This window comes from Macaca fascicularis, chromosome 19 (assembly GCF_037993035.2).
Source record: "Macaca fascicularis isolate 582-1 chromosome 19, T2T-MFA8v1.1".
Lineage (NCBI taxonomy): Eukaryota > Metazoa > Chordata > Mammalia > Primates > Cercopithecidae > Macaca > Macaca fascicularis.
In genome coordinates, this window is record NC_088393.1 from 50,413,529 (window position 1) to 50,427,171 (window position 13,643).

Sequence of the window (13,643 nt, forward strand, 5' to 3'; positions counted from 1 at the left end):
TGATTGGGACCACTGCTGCTAACTCTTTTCTGGAACTTTCTTGGCATGTGTGAGTGGCTAGGCAGCCCAGCCCCATCTTTCGTGGGATATTTGTGTCTGAGTATATTTGTTCATCCGTCGCTGTTTCAGGGTCTGCCGGTCCGACTCAGGCACTCAACCTCCTTAATTGTTTTTTGTCCTAAGGTCCATTTCAGACCCCATCTCTTCAATGACGTCTGTATGGTTATTTGTGTTAGATGCAACCAACTTTCCTTTCTTTGAATTCTGGTAGGTACAATTGTGTAGAGTGAAATGCGAGTTATATTTTATTATTATTTTAGAAAAAAGAAGCTAATTTATTCTGCTCATTAAAAGTTTCCTTTTTAAAACAAATTTTAAAATTTTGAATGGAGAAAGATTAGAGATTAAATTGTTGATGTTTGAAATTCATTGTGGTTGTTAAAAAAAAATGCTTGTTGTAGTTTCAAGGGTACACCTGTAGGTCTTTTATGTAGGTAAACCCATGTCACGGGGGTTTGATGTACAGATTATATCATCAATTAGGTACTAAGGCTAATACTCAATAATTATTTTTTCTTCTGTTGTTTTGCCTCCCACCCTCCACCCTCAAGTAGGTCCTGGTGTGTGTCGTTCCCATCGCGTCCATGTATTCTCTTTATTTAGTGCCCACTTACACATGCAATATTTCATTTTCTGGTTCCTGCATTAGTTTGCTAAGGATATTATTCTCTAGCATCATTTATGTTCCTGCAATAGACAAGATCACATTTTTTTTTAATGGATAGGTTGATTCCATGTCTTTTCTGTAGCAAATAGTGCTGCAATGAAAATTTGTGTGCTTGTGACTTTATGGTAGAATGATTTGTATTCCTCTGGGTATATAACCTGTAATGAGATTGCAGGGTCAAGTGGTAGTTCTGCTTTTAGCTCTTTGAGGAATTATCACACTGCTTTCCACAATGATTGAACTAATTGACACTGCCACCAACAGTGTATAAGCATTCCCTTTTTTTCTGCAACTTTGCCAGCAGGTTATCTTTTTATTTTTTGAAACTAGCCATTCTGATTGGTGTGAAATGGTGTCTGGTTGTGGTTTGATTTATATTTCTGTAATGATCAGTGATATTGAGCTGTTTCATGTGCTGTAGGCCACATGTATAACTTCTTTTAAAAAGTGTCTCTCCATGTCCTTTGCCCACTTTTTAATGGTTTTTTCTTGTGTAAATTTATTTAAGTTTCGTATAGATTCTGGGGATCAGACCTTTGTCAAATGCATAGTTTCTAAATATTTTATCTGATGTCTTAGCTTGTCTGTTCCCTCGGTTGATAGTTTCTTTTGCTGGAAGCATGAGTTTTAGATTTAGATATGTGAGTCTGAGTCCTGCTTCTGCCTTTAATGGGCTCTGAGATAAGGAAGAAGTTCATTGATGTTTTGGGATAGATGGATAATAGTAACTCATTAAAGGGTCATTGGGAGCATTATATGAGGAGCAAACATAAAGGTCTCCAGTGCATAGCAGATTTTTTCCTCTTCGTTTTCATCTTAACGTGTATATTCTCTCATAAAGCAAGGTCACATCAATTGTAACTTTAAGTGTGCAATCTAAGTCTAGATCCTAAAACTAAAGTCTGTTAGACTTTACACTGATAATACTTTTTTTTCTATGTACAGAATAAAGACAAGATGAGACCCAATATTCTTCCCCCTACTTGTCTCTTCCTACCTGCCTTCCCTCCTTTAAGATGATGTATAAATGCCAGACCTCCTGAAAACCTCCTCAAAGACATAACAAGCCAAGAGGGTTTCTACAACTTGTGTTTTTCTAGGGCATGCCCTCAGGCTCTGGTCCAATAAACCTCAATTGATTCAGAAACTTGAATCAGGCACTCAATTTGGTTAACATTTTGCCAACCATGAAGGGGTTCTGTTAATGGAGTTTAGAAACTTTGACCTGCAGGGCTTCTTTTTTTGTTCATGCTCAGTACCAATTATAGAGCTTTAGTTTTGACCAATCATGTGACTTTCTGAGAATTGACTCCTACTTTCTCTTGAGGTCCCTGCTTTCTCAGATTTTTTTTTTTGTTTGAGATCTGAGTTTTGTTTTTTCATGGAACTCCTCTCCTCATGGAGCTTTGCTCACTTCCAAAAAGGAACAGGAGTTTCCTGCTCCTGTGACAATGGAGAGCACACTGTAGCTTGGTCCCTGCTCAGCTAAGGAGCTGGTTTGTGGTTTTGTTTTAGAATTTGGTAGCTGCAAGGTAAGACTTATTACTACTTCATTGTAACCTCTCCTTATGCTTAGAGTTTTCAATAGTATGTAAATAGTGCAATCACTATTTGTGTGTGTGTGTGTTTTTAAATAATTCTTCCTTTGGATTTGGCCAACTCTTCACCCTGTCTAATGTCCAAAACCCTTTCACTTGGTCAAGTCCAAATCTAACAGGAGCTCTAAATTATGGTGAAGCAAGCCTTGACATTGGCTAAAGTTCTGTAACTGCAGAACATCCAATTCCACCTCTAGAAACACCTGTTAGTTGAAGAAAATAAAAATATTTTTAACCCACGGCATAGTTCTTTGACAAATTTTGACGTGTCTGTCAGAGGGCCAGCAAATAGAAGTGTCCCTGCACAGTTGCCTTTTGGGGAGAAAAAGTATATCTTAGAGAATCATTATTAATGCAGGCATGTCTTCCCTTATCTGGATCTGGGAGAAGTGGACTGAATCTGATACCTTGAAGATAAAACATTTAGCCTTGATTTTTCTCTGAGGGCTGCTACCAGCAACGTTTCACTGACACAAGACCAGCTTTGCTAAGTGAACTTCTTTTCTTTCTTCCATGACCTGTATTACCACTGAAACCTGATTTACTGCCATAACCTTGTTTTGGATGTGCAGAAATGCAGAAAAATAGTAAGTCAGCTAAAGTATAAAAATGTATTAATCTCAAGTTTCCTGGCTTCTCTCTGTGCATTCTTTCCAATTGGGTGGTAAAAATCACTGTTTCCTCCACCAAATTTTTATTAATGGGAGAAGATTTGTGTTGTACTAGTCCTAGTGTAGTAATTCTTGTGTACTTTTTAGTGATGTTGGGGCGTGAATATTTTGATTGTTTAATCCATTTCCTACCAGAAATAGTCTTTTCTTTTATCTCTTTCCTTTAGTGTTGTTCATAAACGGAGGTACTGGATAAAGTTTTCTCATGTTGTCATATGTCATTGAGGTTGTGATTTGTGACCATGTGAGAGCACTCACTCTTGATCTCCGCTATCAGGGGGAGGAAACATTTTTGAGTCATTATTAGGTGACCAGCCTTAACATGGCTGAGAACCTGAGGTTTTTTACTTTTTCTTTTGTTTTCCAAATGTGTTAAGCTCCCGGGAGGGCTTGTCATAAGAAATCCCATCCATCTTGGACTTTTGTCATCCCAAGTCTTTTTGCTTAGATAGGGCAGTGGCAACACGAGTCTTTTGCTTTCCTAAGCCTATTCCTGAGAGTACATATTTTATTCTGTTGGGTTGGGGAAAAGATCATTGGGATTGGTTTTTCACTGAAGAAGCTGTTGGATCGAGTCACTTAAAATCAATACACCACGGGAAATTCTAATAGTCCATGGCCAGAAGATGGATTCTTTAAATTGGGACTTCTAATTTAAAAATATATTTTAGAGCACTCTTATGCCAAATGGTTGATCACAGGATTGAATTTCAAAGAAAGACAACTAATAGTGTTACGGCTAGCCTTAAAATTTCTTTTGACTAAATTACAGAGGAATATTCTGACTTAAAACAAAGCTATTTTTTTTTTTTTTTGTAAACTCAAACTGCTTGTCTTAGATCCTCTGAGAAAATAAGAATAAAAACCACTTTGCCTTGTCACTGAAGACTTAAAAATTTTATGCTTCTACTGCTGCATCCTGGATTTAATTTTGGATGAGGGAACCAGCGTTGTTTTGATATTTGTGTGAGTTTTGAGTTTTTGAGTTGCTCCTTCACCTCTTTGAAGATGCCTCATGCATGCTTGGCTAAGCCAAAATCTTGGTTAAGGCTTACTAATTTCATTTGGGAGGACACTTTTGGTTAAAAAAAACAAATCAAATGCCAGAAATATCAGGTGTTTGTCCTACCTAAAATCTGATAATAAGAAATCTGTGGCCAGGTGCAGTTGCTCATGCCTGTAATCCCAGCACTTTGGGAGGCCGAGGTGGGCAGATCATGAGGTCAGGAGATCAAAACCATCCTGGGTAACACAGTGAAACCCCATCTCTACTAAAAATACAAAAAATTAGCTGGGCATGGTGGCGGGTGCCTGTAATCCCATCTGCTTGGGAGGCTGAGGCAGGAGAATGGTGTGAACCTGGGAGATGGAGTTTGCAGTGAGTTGAGATCACGCCACTGCACTCCAGGGTAGGTGACAGAGCAAGACTGTCTTAAAAAAAAAAAAAAAAAAAAAGAAAAGAAAAAGAAAAAAAATCTGAAAGTGTTAACAGTAGATAGCTGGTCAGATGTGAGCAGGGCAGGAGAGATCTTTCCACCTCCACATACTAGAAATGTCAAGTGAACATCACCAGGTGATGGTCAAGTCAGGTGGTTGTTAACTGTCTCTCTAAAGTAGTAATTGGTTGCAGGTAGTGCCAGGGAGATACAGTCTCACAATAGATAGAATACACCTGCAACAGGTGATCAGCAGCTTCCGGAAAAGTTGTCAGATACTGAGCAATTGGGCTGATATATATGCATTAAGAGGTAACATAACAGAGTTTCCGGTATATGACCTTCAGGGACTTTTTTTTTTTTTTTTTTTTTCATTTGAGAAGCATTTTGTAGGAACTATGTTTTTAAATTTTTTATTATTTTATTTTATTTTAAAATCTTTCCTTTCCGAAGGTTTTTGGGGATTTGGTATTTAATTACATAAGTTCTCTAGTGGTGATTTGTGAGATTTTAGTGCACCCATCACCCGAGCAGTATACAATGAACTCAATTTGTAGTCTTTTATCCCTCACCCCCTTCCCACCCCTTTCCCCAAGTGTATTTTATCATTCTTATGCCTTTGCATCCTCATAGCTTAACTCTCACTTATAACTGCTGTTGTAAAAGGGGTTCAGTTCTTGATTTGATTCTCTGCTTGGTCACTGTTGGTGTATAGCAGAGCTACTGATTTGTGCACATTAATTTTGTATACTGAAACTTTGCTGAATTTATTTATCTGTTCTAGCAGCTTTTTGGAGTCTTTAGGGTCTTCTAGGTATACGATTATATCAATTGCAAACAGCGACAGTTTTACTTCCTCTTTACCGCTTTGGATGCCCTTTATTTATTTCCCTTGTTTGATTGATTTGGCTAGGACTTTCAGCCAAATCTGTTGAATAAAAGTGGTGAGAACCAGTGGCCTTCCTTGTCTTGTTCCCCTGCTGAGAGTGAATGCTTTCAACTTTCTCTCATTCAGTATTATGTTGGCTGTGGGTTTTTGTGCCAATTTTGCTGAGAGTTTTAATCATAAAACGATGCTGGATGTTGTCAAGTACCTTTTCAGGGTCTATTGAGAGAATCATGTGATTTTTAAATTTTGTTCATGTGGCGTACCACATTTATTGACTTGTGTATGTGGAACCATTCCTGCATCCCTAATGTGAAACCTACTTGATCATGGTGGATTATGTTTTTGATGCGTTGTTGGATTCGGTTAGCTAGCATTTTGTTAAGAATTTCTGCATCTGTGTGCATCAGGGATTTTGGTCTATAGTTACCTTTGTTATGTCCTTTTCTGGTTTTGGTATTAGGGTGATGCTGGCTTCATAGAATGATTTAGGGAGAATTCCATCTTTCTCTAGCATGTGGAATTGTCCTTGAATTTGTTTTGTTTTGTTGTTAATTTTTAAATTATCTTTTCAATCTTGCCGCTTTGTATTGGCCTGTTCGGGGTTTCTAATTCTTTCTGATTTAATCTAGGAGGGTTTTATATTTCCAGGAATGTATTCATCCCCTCTAAGTTTTCTAGTTTATGCACATTAATGTGTTCATAGTACCTTTGAATGATCTTTTGTATTTCTGTGGCGTTGGTGGTAATAGCTCCCATTTCATTTCTAATTGAGCTCATTTGGCTCTTCTCTGTTCTTTTCTTATTTAATCTTGCCAATGGTGTATTAATTTTATTTGGTTTTCCAAAAATCCAGCTTTACGTTTTATGTATAGTTTCTACTATTTATTTCAACTGCATTTAGTTGTGCTTTGATCTTGGTTATTTTCTTTCTTCTGCTGGGTTTGGTTTTGGTGTGTTCTTGTTTCTTGAATTTCTAGAAGTGCAACCTTAGATTGTCTACTTGTGCTCTTTCAGTCTTTTTGATGTAGGTATTTAAGGCTATGAACTTTTAGCACACTCTGCAGAATTCCAGATGTTTTGATAGGATGCATCACTATTGTTCAGTTCAAAGAAGTTTTAATTTTCTTGATTTCATATTTGACCCAATGATCATTCAGGAACAAGTTATTAATTTCCGTGTGTTTGCATGCTTTTGAAGGTTCCTTTTGGAGTTGATTTCCAGTTTTATTCTACTGTTGTCTGAGAGAATATTTCATATAATTTCAATTTTCTTAAATTTTTTGAGACTTGTTTTGTGGCATATCATATGACCTATCTTGAAGAAAGTTCCATGTGATGATGAATAGAATGTATATTCTGGGTTGTTGGGTAGAATATTCTGTAAATATGTCTTAAGTCTATTTGCCCTAGGGCATAGTTTAAATCCATTTTTTTAAAAAATTATTATTATACTTTAAGTTCTAGGGTACATGTGCATAATATGCAGGTTTGTTACATACGTATACTTGTGCCATGTTGGTGTGCTGCACCCATCAACTCGTCATTTACATCAGGTATAACTCCCAATGCAATCCCTCCCCTTCCCCCCCCCATGATAGGCCCCAGTGTGTGATGTTCTCCTTCCTGAGTCCAATGAATCTCATTGTTCAGTTCCCACCTATGAGTGAGAACATGCGGTGTTTGGTTTTCTGTTCTTGCGATACCTTGCTGAGAATGATGGTTTCCAGCTGCATCCATGTCCCTACAAAGGACACGAACTCATCCTTTTTTACGGCTGCATAGTATTCCATGGTGTATATGTGCTACATTTTCTTAATCCAGTCTGTCACTGATGGACATTTGGGTTGATTCCAAGTCTTTGCTATTGTGAATAGTGCCACAATAAACATAGGTGTGCATGTGTCTTTATAGCAGCATGATTTATAATCCTTTGGGTATATACCCAGTAATGGGATGGCTGGGTCATATGGTACTTCTAATTCTAGATCCTTGAGGAATCGCCATACTGTTTTCCATAATGGTTGAACTAGTTTACAATCCCACCAACACTGTAAAAGAGTTCCTATTTCTCCAAATCCTCCCCAGCACCTGTTGGTTCCTGACTTTTTCATGATCGCCATTCTAACCGGTGTGAGATGGTATCTCATTGTTGTTTTGATTTGCATTTCTCTGATGGCCAGTGATGATGAGCAGTTTTTCATGTATCTGTTGGCTGTATGAATGTCTTCTCTTCTTTTAAGAACTGTCTGTTCATATCCTTTGCCCACTTTTTGATGGGGTTGTTTGTTTTTTTCTTGTAAATTTGTTTGAGTTCTTTGTAGGTTCTGGCTATTAGCCCTTTGTCAGATGAGTAGATTGCAAAAATGTTCTCCCATTCTGTAGGTTGCCTGTTCACTCTGATGGTAGTTTCTTTTGCTGTGCAGAAGCTCTTTAGTTTAATTAGATCCCATTTGTCAATTTTGGCTTTTGTTGCCGTTGGATTTGGAGTTTTAGACATGAAGTGCTTGCCCATGTCTATGTCCTGAATGGTATTACCTAGGTTTTCTTCTAGGGTTTTTATGGTATTAGGTCTAACATTGAAGTCTCTAATCCATCTTGAATTAATTTTCGTATAAGGAGTAAGAAAGAGAGAATATTTCAGCTTTCTACTTATGGCTAGCCAATTTTCCCAGCACCATTTATTAAATAGGAAATCCTTTCCCCATTTCTTGTTTTTCTCAGGTTTAGATGGCTGTAGATGTGTGGTATTATTTCTGATTACTCTGTTCTATTCCATTGGTCTATATCTCTGTTTTGGTACCAGTACCATGCTGTTTTGGTTACTGTAGTCTTGTAGTATAGTTTGAAGTCGGGTAACGTGATGCCTCCAGCTTTGTTCTTTTGTCTTAGGATTGTCTTGGCAATGTGGGCTCTTTTTTGGTTCCATAAGAACTTTAAAGCAGTTTTTCCAATTCTGGGAAGAAATTCATTGGTAGGTTGATGGGGATGGCACTCAATCTATAAATTACCTTAAGTAGTATGGCTATTTTCACGATATTGATTCTTCCTGTCCATGAACATGGTATGTTCTTCCATTTGTTTGTGTCCTCTTTTATTTCACTGAGCAGTGGTTTGTAGTTCTCCTTGAAGAGGTTCTTTACATCCCTTGTAGGTTGGATTCCTAGGTATTTCATTTTCTTTGAAGCAATTGTGAATGGAAGTTCATTCATGATTTGGCTCTCTGTTGGTCTGTTACTGGTGTATAAGAATGCTTGTGATTTTTGCACATTTATTTTGTATGCTGAGACTTTGCTGAAGTTTCCTATCAGCTTAAGGAGATTTTGGGCTGAGACAATGGGGTTTTCTAAATATACAATCATGTCATCTGCAAACAGGGACAATTTGACTTCTTCTTTTCCTAACTGAATACCTTTGATTTCTTTCGCTTGCCTGATTGCCCTAGCCAGAACTTCCAACAGTATGTTGAATAGGAGTGGGGAGAGAGGGCATCCCTGTCTTGTGCCCATTTTTTCCAGTTTTTGCCCATTCAGTATGATATTGGCTGTGGGTTTGTCATAAGTAGCTCTTACTATTTTGAGATACGTTCCATCAATACCAAATATTTTGAGCGTTTTTTGCATGAAGGGCTTTTGAATTTTGTCAAAGGCCTTTTCTGAAACTATTGAGATAATCATGTGGTTTTTGTCTTTAGTGCTATTTATGTGCTGGATTATGTTTATTGATTTGCATATGTTGAACCAGTCTTTCATCCCAGGGATGAAGCCCACTTGATCATGGTGGATAAGCTTTTTGAGGTGCTGCTGGATCCAGTTTGCCAGTATTTTATTGAGGATTTTTCCATTGATATTCATCAGGGATATTGGACTAAAATTCTCTCTTTTTTTTGTGTCTCTGCCAGGCTTTGATATCACGATGATGTTGGCCTCATCAAATGAGTTAGGGAGGATTCCTTCTTTTTCTATTGATTGGAATAGTTTCAGAAGAAATGGTACCAGCTCCTCCTTGTACCTCTGGTAGAATTCTGCTGTGAGTCCATCTGGTCCTGGACTTTTTTTGGTTGGTAGGCTATTAATTATTGCCTCAATTTCAGAGCCTGCTATTGGTCTATTCAGGAATTCAGCTTCTTCCTGGTTTAATCTTGGGAGAGGGGAAGTGTCCAGGAAATTATCCATTTCTTCTAGATTTTCCAGTTTATTTGCGTAGAGGTGTTTATAGTATTCTCTGATGGTAGTTTGTATTTCTGTGGGGTCAGTGGTGATGTCCTCTTTATCATTTTTTATTGCATGTATTTGATTCTTCTCTCTTTTCTTCTTTGTTAGTCTTGCTAGCAGTCTATCAATTTTGTTGATCTTTTCAGAAAACCAACTTCTGGATTCATTGATTTTTTTGGAGGGTTTTTTGTGTCTCTATCTCCTTCAGTTCTGCTGTGATCTTAGTTATTTGTTGCCTTCTGCTAGCTTTTGAATGTGTTTGCTCTTGCTTCTCTAGTTCTTTTAATTGTGATGTTAGAGTGTCAATTTTATATCTTTCCTGCTTTCTCTTGTGGGCATTTAGTGCTATAAATTTCCCTCTACACACTGCTTTAATATACCCAGTAGTCATTCAGGAGCACGTTATTCAGTTTCCATGTAGTTGAGCGGTTTTGATTGAGTTTCTTAGTCCTGAGTTCTAGTTTGATTGCACTGTGGTCTGAGAGACAGGTTGTTATAATTTCTGTTCTTGTACATTTGCTGAGGTGTGCTTTACTTCCAATTATGTGGTCAATTTTGGAATAAGTGTGATGTGGTGCTGAGAAGAATGTATATTCTGTTGATTTGGGGTGGAGAGTTCTGTAGATGTCTATTAGGTCTACTTGTTGCAAAGCTGAGTTCAATTCCTCGATATCCTTGTTAACTTTCTGTCTCGTTGATCTGTCTAATGTGGACAGTGGGGTGTTGAAGTCTCCCATTATTATTGTATAGGAGTCTAAGTCTCTTTGTAAGTCTCTAAGGACTTGCTTTATGAATCTGAGTGCTCTGTATTGGGTGCATATATATTTAGGATAGTTAGCTCTTCCTGTTGAATTGATCCCTTTACCATTATGTAATGGTCTTCTTTGTCTCTTTTGATCTTTGATGGTTGAAAGTCTGTTTTATCAGAGACTAGTATTGCAAGCCCTGCTTTTTTTTGTTCTCCATTTGCTTGGTAGATCTTCCTCTATCCCTTTATTTTGAGCCTACGTATGTCTCTGCGTGTCAGATGGGTCTCCTGAATACAGCAAACCGATGGGTCTTGACTCTTTATTCAGTTTGCCAGTCTGCATCTTTTAATTGGAATATTTAGTTCATTTATATTGAAGGTTAATATTGTTATGTGTGAACTTGGTCCTGCCATTGTGATATTAACTCGTTATTTTGTTCGTTAATTGATGCATTTTATTCCTAGCCTCGATGGTCTTTACATTTTGGCATGTTCTTGCAATGGCTGGTACCGGTTGTTCCTTTCCATGTTTAGTGCTTCCTTCAGGGTCTCTTGTAAGGCAGGCCTGGTGGTGACAAGATCTCTAAGCATTTGCTTATCTGTAAAGCATTTTATTTCTCCTTCACTTATGAAACTTAGTTTGGCTGGATATGAAATTCTGGGTTGAAAATTCTTTTCTTTAAGAATGTTGAATATTGGCCCCCACTCTCTTCTGGCTTGTAGAGTTTCTGCTGCGAGATCTGCTTTTGACGGGCTTCCCTTTGTGGGTAACCCGACTTTTCTCTCTGGCAGCCCTTAAGATTTTTTCCTTCATTTCAACTTTGGTGAATCTGGCAATTATGTGTCTTGGAGTTGCTCTTCTCGGAGAGTATCTTTGTGGCATTCTCTGTATTTCCTGAATTTGAATGTTGGCCTGCCCTACTCGGTTGGGGAAGTTCTGTATGATATCCTGAAGAATGTTTTCCAACTTGGTTCCATTTTCCCCGTCACTTTCAGGCACCCCAATCCGACGTAGATTGGGTGTTTTTACATAATCCCATACTTCTTGAAGGCTTTGTCATTTCTCTTTCTTCTTTTTTCTTCAGATTTCTCTTCTCACTTCATTTCATTCATTTGATCCTCGATTGCTGATACTCTTTCTTCCAGTTGATTGAGTCGGTTACTGAAGCTTGTGCATTTGTCACATATTTCTCGTGTCATGGGTTCGTTTATGGCATTCTCTGCATTAATTATTCTAGTTATCAAATCTTCCACTCTTTTTTCAAGATTTTTAGTTTCTTTGCGCTGGGTACATAATTCCTCCTTTAGCTTTGAGAAGTTTGATGGACTGGAGCCTTCTTCTCTCATCTCGTCAAAGTCATTCTCCGTCCAGCTTTGATCACTTGCTGGCAATGAGCTGCGTTCCTTTGCAGGGGGAGATGCACTCTTATTTTTTGAATTTCCAGCTTTTCTGCCCTGCTTTTTCCTCATCTTTGTGGTTTTATCTGCCTCTGGTCTTTGATGATGGTGATGTACTGATGGGGTTTTGGTGTGGGTGTCCTTCCTGTTTGTTAATTTTCCTTGTAACAGTCAGGACCCTCAGATATAGGTCTGTTGGAAATTGCTTGAGGTCCACTCCAGACCCTGTTTTCCTGGGTATCAGCAACAGAGGCTGCAGAAGATAGAATATTTCTGAACAGCGAGTGTACCTGTCTGATTCTTGCTTTGGAAGCTTCCTCTCAGGGGTGTACTCCACAGTGTGAGGTGTGGGGTGTCGGTCTGCCCTTATTGGGGATGTCTCCCAGTTAGGCTACTCAGGGGTCAGGGACCCACATGAGCAGGCAGTCTGTCCATTCTCAGATCTCAACCTCCATGTTAGGAGATCCACTGCTCTCTTCAAAGCTGTCAGACAGAGTCGTTTGCGTCTGCAGAGGTTTCTGCTCCTTTGTTGTTGTTGTTGTTGTTTAGCTGTGCCCTGTCCCCAGAAGTGGAGTCTACAGAGACAGGTAGGCCTCCTTGAGCTGCTGTGAGTTCCACCCAGTTCTAGCTTGCCAGTGGCTTTGTTTACCTACTTAAGCCTCAGCAATGGCGGGCAACCCTCCCCCAGCCTTGCTGCTGCCTTTCCGCGAGATCACAGACTGCTGTGCTAGCAATGAGGGAGGCTCCGTGGGCGTGGGACCCTCATGGCTAGGTGTGGGATATAATCTCCTGGTGTGCCCGTTTTCTAAGATCCTTGGTAAAGCGCAGTATTGGGGTGGGAGTTACCCAATTTTCCAGGTGTTGTGTGTCTCAGTTCCCCTGGCAAGGAAAAAGCATTCCCTTCCCCCTTGCGCTTCCCAGGTGAGGCGGTGCCTCGCCCTGCTTCAGCTCTCGCTGGTCGAGCTGCAGCAGCTGACCAGCACCGATTGTCCTGCACTCCCTAGTGAGATGAACCCAGTACCTCAGTTGAAAATGCAGAAATCACCTGTCTTGTGTGTGGCTCGCACTGGGAGTTGGAGACTGGAGCTGTTCCTATTCGGCCGTCTTGCTCCGCACCCCTCCCATTGTTTGTTTCTTGACTTTCTGTCTTGATGACCTATCTAGTGCTGTCAATGGAGTATTGAAGTTCCTCACTATTATTGTGTTACTGTCTACCTCATTTCTTAGGTCTAGTAGTAATAGTTATATAAATTTGGGAGTTCCAGTGTTAGGTGCATATATATGTAGGATTGTGATATTTTTCTGTTGGACAAGTCCTTTTATTATTATATAATGTCCACCTTTGTCTTTTTTTAACTGCTGTTGCTTTAAAGTTAGTTTTTTCTGATATAAGAATAGTTAGTCCTGCTCATTTTTGTGGCCATTTGCATGGGGTGTCTTCTTCTACCCTTTTGCCTTAAGTTTATATGACCCTTTATGGTTAGGGGAATCTCTTGAGGGCGGTGGCTACTTGCTTGGTGCATTATTATCAATTCTGCAATTCTGTATCTTTTAAGTGGAGCATTTAGGTTACTTACATTCAATGTTAGTATTGAGATGTGAGGTACTACTCCCTTCATCCTGCTATTTGTTGCCTGGATACCTTGGTTTTATTCAGTTATTTATTGTATTTTTGTTTTATAGGTTCTGTGAGATTCATGCTTAAAGAGGTTCTGTGTTGATGTGTTTCCAGGATTTGTTTCAATATTCAGAACTCCTTTGCACAGTTCTTGTAGTGCTGGCTTGGTAGTGGCAAATTGTCTTAACATTTGTTTGTCTGAAAAAGACTGTTATCTTTCCTTGATTTATGGACTTTAGTTTTACTGGATATAAAATTCTTGGCTGATAATTTTTTTTAAGGAGGCTGCAGATAGGTATGCATGCTCATTTGAGGTGTTCTTCTGTTATCGAAGATTACTAAAATCA